Genomic DNA, 10,992 nt, shown 5'->3' with positions numbered 1-10,992 from the left:
AAGGATAGGTGTTTAGTTAGAACTCTCTCCCTGGATTTCAGACAGCTACCTTTGTGTTAAGTCTTTATATGGCATTTCCTCCAAGCATGTAGGGCAGAGGGAGAGAGAGAGAGTAGAAGTAGAGGAAGCAAGCTCTCTGGTGTCTCTTCTTATAAGGGCATTTATGCCATTACGTGGACCCCATCCTCATGACCTCATCTAAGTCTAACTACTTCCCAAAGTCCTCATCCAAATACCATTATATTGGAGGTTAAGGGCTTCCCTGGTAGTTCAGCTGGTAAAAAAATCTGCCTGCAATGTAGAAGACCCTGGTTCAGTTTCTGAGTTGGGAAGGTCTGCTGGAGAAGGGATAAGCTACCCACTCCAGTATTCTTGGGCTTTCCTGGTGATTCAGCTGGTAACGAATCCACCTGCAATGTAGGAGACCTGGGTTTCATCCTTGGGTTGGGAAGATCCCCTGGAGAAGGGAAAGGCTACCCACTCTAGTATTCTATCTTGGAGAATTCCAGGAACCATACAGTCCATGGGATCGCAAAGAATTAGACACAACTGAGTGACTTTCACACACTTTAGACCTTCAACATATGGATTTTAGGGGGACAAAATTCAGTTAATGGCAGAAAGTGTAATCTGGATATTGTATGGAGAATAGACTCTCAGAGAATAAGAGTGTAAACAAGAGAACTAGCAAGAAATCTATTGTAATGATCTACATAAGAGATAATAGTGGCTTGGAAATGGGTTGAAGTGTTGGAAATGGTGAAAGGTGGTGATCTTTTAGACACATCTTAAAGGTAGAGCCCATGGGATTTGCTAATAAGTTGTATGTGGGTCATGAGAGGAAACAGTCAAGAATGACTCCAAGGATTTTGGCCTGGACAACTGATGAATGTTGGTGCCATTTACAGCAATGGGACACACTGAGAAAAGACAATTTGGTTTGAAGGGGGTAGAATCAGGAGTTCAATTTTGAGTGTGCTAGGTTTAAGCTGCCAAGTAAGTAGTGGAATATACCAATCTGGAGCCCAAGGAACAGGTCTATAATAAAAACAAAAATTTAGGAGCCATTGATATGTAGATGATGTTTAAAATCAAGAGATGCTATCACCTACCCCCCAAAAAATGTAGATAGAGAAGAAAATAGGACTAAGGATAAGTCCACTCTGGCATTTAACTGAGGTAGGAGTAGAGAAAGATAATCCAGAAAATAATACAGATGGAAGAGCTAATGAAGGAGCAGAAAAAAAAGGGGGGGGGCTGTAGAATAATGCAGTTTATGAAAGCCAAGTGAATAAAGGATATCAACTTAGAAGGAGTAGTTATCTCTGCGAGTGCTGCGAGAGGTCAATTAAATGACACCAAAAGTTTGCCATTGGAGTTGAAAACACAAGCCCCGTGCCCTTTATTAATCATAGTTGTCAGAATGTAAATGAACTTGATGAGCAGTAGCTACCTTCAGAGAGAGTTTAAATAGAAAAAGGATAAAACTACAAGTTAGAAAGAAAAGAGAATTTTATCCTGACAATAGTTTATGGGACACTAAACATTAATGCTGCAAGGTTGTCTCAAAGCCTTCTCCAGAGAGCTGTAAACCATGATGGGTAATGATTTAGGGATGCTTGTGGGAGAATTTTTCAAAGGTAAAACCTGCAAGGAGGTGCAGGGCTAGGTTTTCTACAGATCATGTTCAGCTTTCAGGTACCTTTACTATCCTTCATGCAAACCAATGGTTTTTACAAGGTTGCCAATTAAGACTGTAGTTCAGGGGGACATAAGAGAAGATGGCAGAGGAATAGGACAGGGAGACCACTTTCTTCCCCATAAATTCATCAAAAGAACATTTGAACGCTGAGTAAATTCACAGAGTGAAGTAAGCCAGAAAGGAAAACACCAATACAGTATACTAACACGTATATATGGAATTTAGAAAGATGGTAATGATAACCCTGTATGCGAGACAGCAAAAGAGACGCAGATGCACAAAACAACTTCTGGATGCCGGCAGAGGACATCAGGCACCCAGAAAAGCAGCCCATTGTCTTCAAAAGGAGGTAGGAAAAAATATAAAAGATAAAAAGAGAGACAAAAGAGGTAGGGACAGAGCTCCATCCCAGGAAGGGAGTCTTAAAAAAGAGGAGTTTCCAAACACCAGGAAACACTCTCACTGGCAAGTCTGTGGTGAGCCTTGGAACCTCAGAGGGCAACATAACTGGGAGGAAAAATAAATAAATAATTAAAACCCACAGATTATGTGCCCAATGGAAACTCCCTCAGTGGAGAAGCAACGCAGATGCCTGCATCTGCCACTAGCAAGTGGGGGCTGGGCAGGGAGACACGGGCTGCATTGCCTAGAGTAAGGACCAGACCTGAATGCCCCTAGGGTAATCTGAGGGAACTAACTTGGGATAGCAAACCAGACTGTGGGATAGCTACCACGTGAAAAGCTCTAACCTAAGACACCACCAGGCCCGCTCGCAGAACAAAGGACTGACTAGAAAACTATGGGAAAAGCCCTAACCTAAGACATCGCCAGGCCCACTCACAGAACAAAGGATTGAACAGAGCTAGCTGGCTGCAGGCCGGCCCATCCCCCTCCGACAGGTAGGCGAGGGCAGCCAGAGCTAGAAGGGGGCAATTGCGGCCCCAGAGAAGCTTTATCTACCAAACTGCAAGCAGGCTTTGTTGCCAACCAAGACTTCTTGGTATTCTGGATGGTCAACATACGCCTGAGAAGGTGCACCGGTTGTACACCCAGAAAACCGAGCAGCAGGGATGAGGGGGGTGATAAGTCCCAGCAACCACACTTACCAAACACCTGGTCACCTGAGCTGCTCAGAACTGGGAAAGGCACAAAACACAGGCCCAACCGAGTCTGCGCCTCTGAGGGCTACACGAGTATCTGAATCTGAGTGGCTTAGACCTGGAAAGTGCATACAACTCAGGTCCGGCCTCAGACAGTTCCTTGCAGAGCAACCTAGAGCCTAAGCAGTGTAGACAGGGAAAGCACACACGCAGTGAGCGGGGGCAAACCCAGTGTGGCTGAGATACTGTAAGCGCACCAAGCACATGCCAGGGTTATTTGTTGCAGCACCCCTTCCTCCCCACAGCACAACTGAACAGGTGAGCCTAAAAAACTGTCCACCACTGCCCTCTTGTGTCAGGGCAGAAATTAGACACTGAAGAGACCAGCAAACAGAAGAAGCTAAAACAGAGGGAACATCCTTGGAAGTGACAGGTGCAATAGATTAAAAGCCTGTAGTTAGTACCTACTACATAGGAAGGGGCCTATAGATCTTGAGAAATATAAGCCAGATCAAGGAACTATCTGAAAATGAACTGACCCTACACTGCCCACAACACCAGAGAAAGTCCTAGATATATATTTACTATTTTTACTATCATTCTTTAATTTCTTTTTTATTTTTAAGTCCTCTATTACTCCTTTAATTTTCATTTTATAACCTACTATTACTTTGCAAAAAAAAAAAAAAAGAGAGAGAGACATTATTTTTAAAGCAAACTTCATATACATATATATTATAATTTTTGTGACTTGGTTTTTTTTTTCTTTAACATTGAATTTTTGAAAATCCAAACTTTACTCTTGACTTTTAATCTTTGCTTTTTGATATTTGTTATCAATTTTGTACCTTTAAGAACCCAGTCTTCAGTACCCATTTTTACTTGGGAGCGAGATTACTGGCTTGACCACTCTCTCTCCCTTTGGACTCTCCTTTTTCTCCACCAGGTCACCCCTATCTCCTCCCTCCCCCTTCTCTTCCCTACCCAACTCTGTGAATCTCTTGGTGTGTTCTGGATGGTGGAGAACACTTAGGAAACTGATTATTGGTTGGATCTGTCTCTCTCCTTTTGATTCCCCCCTTTATCCTCCTGGCCACCTCTGTCTCCTTCCTCGCTCTTCTCTTCTCTGTATAACTTTGTGATCCTCTTGGTGGTACAGACTGTGGAGTGCACATAAGGAAGTGATTACTGGCTAGCTTGCTCTCTCCTCTTTTGCTTCCACCTCATCTCATCCTGGTCACATCTATCTCCCTCCTCCCACTTCTCCTCTCCATGTAACTCTGTGAACCTCTATGGGTGTCCCTCACTGTGGAGAAACTTCACCTTTAACCTAGATGTTTTATCAACGGTGCTGTATAGGTGGAGAAGTCTTGAGGCTACTGTACAAATAAGACTGAAAACCAGAAGCACAAGGCCTAAGTCCAAATCCTGAGAACACCAGAGAACTCCTGACTCCAGGGAACATTAATCGACAGGATCTCATCAAACGCCTCCATACCTACACTGAAACCAAGCATCACCCAAGGGCCAACAAGTTCCATAGCAAGACATACTACACAAATTCTCCAAAAACACAGGGACATAGCACTGAGCTTCAATATACAGGCTGCCCAAAGTCACTCCAAACCCATTGACATCTCACAATTCACTACTGGACACTTCATTGCACTCCAGAGAGAAGAAATCCAGCTCCACCCATCAGAACACCGACAGAAGCTTCCCTAACCAGGAAACCTTGACAAGCCACCCATACAACCCCACCCACAGAGAGGAAACTCCACAATAAAGAGAACTCCACAAACTGCCAGAATACAGAAAGGCCACCCCAAACACAGCAATATAAACAAGATGAAGAGACAGAGGAATACCCAGCAGGTAAAGAAACAGGATAAATGCCCATCAAACCAAACAAAAGAGGAAGAGACAGGGAATCTACCTGATAAAGAATTCCAAATAATGATCCTGAAAATGATCCAAAATCTTGAAAACAAAATGGAATCACAGATAAATAGCCTGGAGACAAGGATTCAGAAGATGCAAGAAAGGTTTAACAAAGACCTAGAAGAAATAAAAAAGAGTCAATATTAATAAACAGTGCAACAAATGAGATCAAAAACACTCTGAAGGGAACCAATAGTAGAATAACAGAGGCAGAACGGTAGAAATAAATGAAAGAGAGAGGAAAAAAGAAAAAAGATTTAAAAGAAATGAAGACAATCTCAGAGACATTTAGGACAATGTTAAATGCCCGAACATTTGAATCATACGAGTCCCAGAAGAAGAAGACAAAAAGAAAGACCATGAGAAAATACTTGAGGAGATAATAGTTGAAAACTTCCCTAAAATGGGGAAGGAAATAATCACCCAAGTCCAAGAAACCCAGAGAGTCCCAAACAAGATAAACCCAAGGCAAAACACCCCAAGACATATTAATCAAATTAACAAAGGTCAAACACAAAGAATAAATATTAAAAGCAGCAAGGGAAAAACAACAAATAACACACGAGAGGATTCCCATAAGGATAACAGCTGCTCTTTCAATAGAAACTCTTCAGGCTAGGAGGGAATGGCAAGACATACTGAAAGTGATGAAAGAAAATAACTTACAGCACAGATTACTGTACCTAGCAAGGATCTCATTCAAATACAAAGGAGAAATCAAAAGCTTTACAGACAAGCAAAACTAAGAGAATTCAGCACCACCAAACCAGCTCTCCATCAAATGCTGAAGGCTCTTCTCTAGACGGGAAACACAGAAAAGGGGTATAAGCTCAAACTCAAAACATTAAATTAAATGGCAACATGATCATCAGTTCAGTTCAGTTCAGTTCAGTTCAGTCGCTCAGTCGTGTCCGACTCTCTGCAACCCCATGAATCGCAGCACGCCAGGCCTCCCTGTTCATCACCATCTCACGGAGTTCACTCAGACTCACGTCCATCAAGTCCGTGATGCCATCTAGCCATCTCATCCTTGGTTGTCCCCTTCTCCTCCTGCCCCCAATCCCTCCCAGCATCAGAGTCTTTTCCAATGAGTCAACTCTTCACATGAGGTAGCCAAAGTACTGGAGTTTCAGCTTTAGCATCATTCACTCCAAAGAAATCCCAGGGTTGATCTCCTTCAGAATGGACTGGTTGGAGATCTCCTTGCAGTCCAAGGGACTCTCAAGAATCTTCTCCAACACCAAAGTTCAAAAGCATCAATTCTTCGGCACTCAGCCTTCTTCACAGTCCAACTCTCACATCCATACGTGACCACAGGAAAAACCATAGCCTTGACTAGATGAACCTTAGTCGGCAAAGTAATGTCTCTGCTTTTGAATATGCTATCTAGGTTGGTCATAACTTTTCTTCCAAGGAGTAAGCGTCTTTTAATTTCATGGCTGCAGTCACCATCTGCGGTGATTCTGGAGCCCAAAAAAATAAAGTCTGATACTGTTTCCACAGTTTCCCCATCTATTCCCCATGAAATGATGGGACTGGATGCCATGATCTTTGTTTTCTGAATGTTGAGCTTTGGGCCAACTTTTTCACTCTCCTCTTTCACTTTCATCAAGAGGCTTTTTAGCTCCTCTTCACTTTATGCCATAAGGGTGGTGTCATCTGCATATCTGAGGTTATTGATACTTATCAATAATTACTTTAATGGTAAATGGGTTGAATTCTCCAACCAAAAGACAAAGACTGGCTGAATGGATGCAAAAACAAGATCCCTATATATGTTGTCTACAAGAGACCCACCTCAAAGCAAGGGACACATACAGACTGAAAGTGAAGGGCTGGAAAAAAGATATTCCATGCAATTAGAGACCAAAAGAAAGCAGGAGTACCAATACTCATATCAGATAAAACAGACTTTAAAACAAAGGCTGTAAAAAGAGACACTGAAGGACACTACATAATGATTGAAGGATCAATCTAAGAAGAAGATATAACAATTATAAATATATATGCACCCAACATAGGAGCACCGCAATATGTAAGACAAATGCTAACAAGTATGAAAGGGGAAATCAACAATAACACAATAATAGTGGGAGACTTTAATACCCCACTCACACCTATGGATAGATCAACTAAACAGAAAATTAACAGGGAAACACAAACTTTAAATGATACAATAGACCAGTTAGACCTAACTGATATCTATAGGACATTTCACCCCAAAACAATCAATTTCACCTTTTTCTCAAGTGCACACAGAAACGTCTCGAGGATAGATCACATCCTGGACCGTAAATCTAGCCTTGGTAAATTAAAAAAAAACTTGAAATCATTCCAAGCATCTTTTCTGACCACAATGCAGTAAAATTAGATCTCAACTAGAGGAGAAAAACTATTAAAAATTCCAACATATGGAGGCTGAAAAACACGCTGCTGAATAACCAACAAATCACAGACGAAATCAAAATATGCATAGAAATGAATGAAAATGAAAACACAACAACCCAAAACCTGCGGGACACTGTAAAAGCAGTGCTAAGGGTAAGGTTCATAGCAATACAGGCATACCTCAAGAAACAAGAAAAAAGTCAAATAAATAACCTAACTCTACACCAAAAGCAACTAGAAAAGGAGAAATGAAGAACCCCAGGGTTAGTAGAAGGAAAGAAATCATAAAAATTAGGGCAGAAATAAATGCAAAAGAAATAAAAGAGACCATAGCAAAACTCAACAAAGCCAAAAGCTGGTTCTTTGAGAGAATAAATAAAATTGACAAACTATTAGCCAGACTCATCAAGAAACAAAGGATGAAAAACCAAATCAATAAAATTAGAAATGAAAATGGAGAGATCACAACAGACAACACAGAAATACAAAGGATCATAACAGACTACTACCAGTAATTATATGCCAACAAAATGGACAACTTGGAAGAAATGGCCAAACTCCTAGAAAAGTACAACTTCCCAAAACTGAACCAGAAAGAAATAGAAAATCTTAACAGACCCATCACAAGCATGGAAATTAAAACTGTAATCAGAAGTCTTCCTGTAAACAAAAGCCCAGGTCCAGATGGCTTCACAGCTGAATTCTACCAAAAATTTAGGGAAGATCTAACACCTATACTACTTAAACTCTTGAAAATTGCAGAGGAAGGTAAACTTCCAAACTCATTCTATGAGGCCACCATCACCCTAATACCAAAACCTGACAAAGATGCCACAAAAAAAGAAAACTATAGGCCAATATCACTGATGAACATAGATGCAAAAATCCTTAACAAAATTCTAGCAATCAGAATCCAACAACATATTAAAAATATCACATACCATGATCAAGTGGGCTTTATCCCAGGGATGCAAGGATTCTTCAATATCTGCAAATCAATCAATGTAATACACCACATTAACAAACCAAAAAATAAAAGCCATATGATTATCTCAATAGATGCAGAAAAAGCCTTTGACAAAATTCAAAATCTATTTATGATAAAAACCCTCCAGAAAGCAGGAATAGGAAGAACATACCTCAACATAATAAAAGCTATATATGACATACACACAGCAAACATTATCCTCAATGGTGAAAAATTGAAAGCATTTCCCCTAAATTCAGGAAAAAGACAAGGGTGCTCACTTCACCACTATTATTCAACATAGTGTTGGAAGTTTGGGCCACAGCAATCAGAGCAGAAAAAAAAAAAAAGGGAATCCAAATTGGAAAAGAAATAAAACTCTTACTGTTTGCAGATGACATGATCCTCTACATAGAAAATCCTAAAGACTCCACTAGAAAATTAATAGAGCTAATCAATGAATATAGTAAAGTTTCAGGATATAAAATCAACACACAGAAGTCCCTTGCATTCCTATACACTAATAATGAGAAAACAGAAAGAGGAATTAAGGAAACAATTCCATTCACCATTGCAATGAAAAGAATAAAATACTTAAGAATATATCCACCTAAAGAAACAAAATACCTATATATAAAAAACTATAAAACACTGGTGAAAGAAATCATAGAGGACACTAATAGATGGAGAAATATATCGTGTTCATGGAATAGAAGAATCAATATAGTGAAAATGAGTATACTACCCAAAGCAATCTATAGATTCAGTGCAATCCCTATCAAGTTACTAAGGGTATTTTTCACAAAGCTAGAACAAAAATTTCACAATATGCATGGAGATACAAAAAACTTTGAATAACCAAAGCAATCTGGAGAAAAAAGAATGGACCTGGAGGAATCAACCTGCTTGACTTCAGGCTCTACTACAAAGCCACAGTCATCAGGACAGTATGGTACTGGTACAAAGACAGAAATATAGATCAATGGAACAAAATAGAAAGCCCAGAGATAAACCCACACACCTATGGACACCTTATATTTGACAAAGAAGGCAAGAAAATACAATGGAGAAAAGACAATCTCTTTAAGTGGTGCTGGGAAAACTGGGCAACCACTTTTAAAAGAATGAAACTAGAACACTTTCTAACACTGTACACAAAAATTAACTCAAAATGGATTAAAGATCTAAACATAAGACCAGAAACTATAAAACTCTTAGAGGAAAACATAGGCAAACACTCTCCGACCTAAATCACAGCAGGATCCTCTATGACCCACCTCCCAGATTATTGGAAATAAAAGCAAAAATAAACAAATGGGAACTAATTAAACTTAAAAGTTTCTGCACAACAAAGGAAACTATAAGCAAAATGAAAAGACAGGCTTCAGAATGGGAGAAAATAGTAGCAAATGAAGCAACTGACAAAGAACTAATCTCAAAAATATACAAGCATCTCCTGCAGCTCAGTTCCAGAAAAATAAACGACCCAATCAAAAAATGGGCCAAAGAACTAAACAGACATTTCTCCAAAGAAGACATACAGATGGCTAACAAACACATGAAATGATGATCAACATCACTCATTATCTGAGAAATGCAAATCAAAATCACAATGAGGTACTATCTCACACTGGTCAGAATGCTGCCATCCACAAGTCTACAAACAATAAATGTTGCAGAGGGTGTGGAGAAGAAGAAATCCTCTTGCACTCTTGGTGGGAATGCAAACTAGAACAGCCACTGTGGAAAACAGTGTGGAGATTCCTTCAAAAACTGGAAATAGAACTGCCATATGACCCAGCAATCCCACTGCTGGGCATACACATCGAGGAAACCAGAATTGAAAGAGACACATGTACACCGATGTTCATCACAGCACTGTTTATGATAGCCAAGACATGGAAGCAACGTAGATGTCCATCAGCAGATGAATGGATAGGAAAGCTGTGGTACATATACACAATGGAATATTACTCAGCCATTAAAAAGAATGCATTTGAATCAGTTCTAATGAGGTGGATGAATCTGGAGCCTATTATACAGAGTGAAGTAAGCCAGAAAGAAATACCCCAATACAGTATACTAACGCATATATATGGAATTTAGAAAGATGTTAACAATAACCCTGTATGAGAGACAACAAAAGAGATACAGATGTATAGAACAGTCTTTTGGATCTATGGGAGAGGGTGAGGGTAGGATGGTTTGGGAGAATGGCATTGAAACATGTATATTATCATATGTGAAATGAATCACCTGTCCAGGTTCAATGCATGATGCTTGGGGCTGGTGCACTGGGATGACCCAGAGGGATGGTATGGGGAGGGAGGTGGGAAGGGGATTCAGGATGGGGAACACATGTACACCCATGGCAGATTCATGTTGATGTATGGCAAAACCAATGCAATATTGTAAAGTAATTAGCCTCCAATTAAAATAAATATATTTATATAAAAAAAAAAAGACTGTAGTTCACTTTTACAAATCTCTGTGCATGGAAATGTTCATGAAACTTATCTCACATTTTTAAAAAGGGTTAAGTTCAGTGTTAGAACTAATAAAAGACTGTGCAGTGGTGTAACGAGAGAAAGAAAAGAACTCTTCTTATAAATGTAAATGTGTAAATACTGGGGATTATATTCCTGATAACTGCTTATAATGTGAAATGACAAGCAAAGGTAAACACATTTGCAATTTCTTGGTGCAGGGGTGATAACAGAGTTCACAAACTTTTGTAATGAAAATCAAAATCTCTGTTACACTTGACTGTACATTGGTCAAATCTATTGCTTTGAATTAGTATAACACAGCTGAGGTTAGACATAGTCCAGATTCCTTTATCATACACGAAGGATGAAAGAAACTTAAGGTCATAAAGTGTCAGAATGTGTTTA

Source organism: Capricornis sumatraensis, chromosome X (assembly GCF_032405125.1).
Source record: "Capricornis sumatraensis isolate serow.1 chromosome X, serow.2, whole genome shotgun sequence".
NCBI lineage: Eukaryota > Metazoa > Chordata > Mammalia > Artiodactyla > Bovidae > Capricornis > Capricornis sumatraensis.
The sequence above is the reverse complement of the archived record's forward strand: the minus strand, read 5'-3'. Positions refer to the sequence as shown.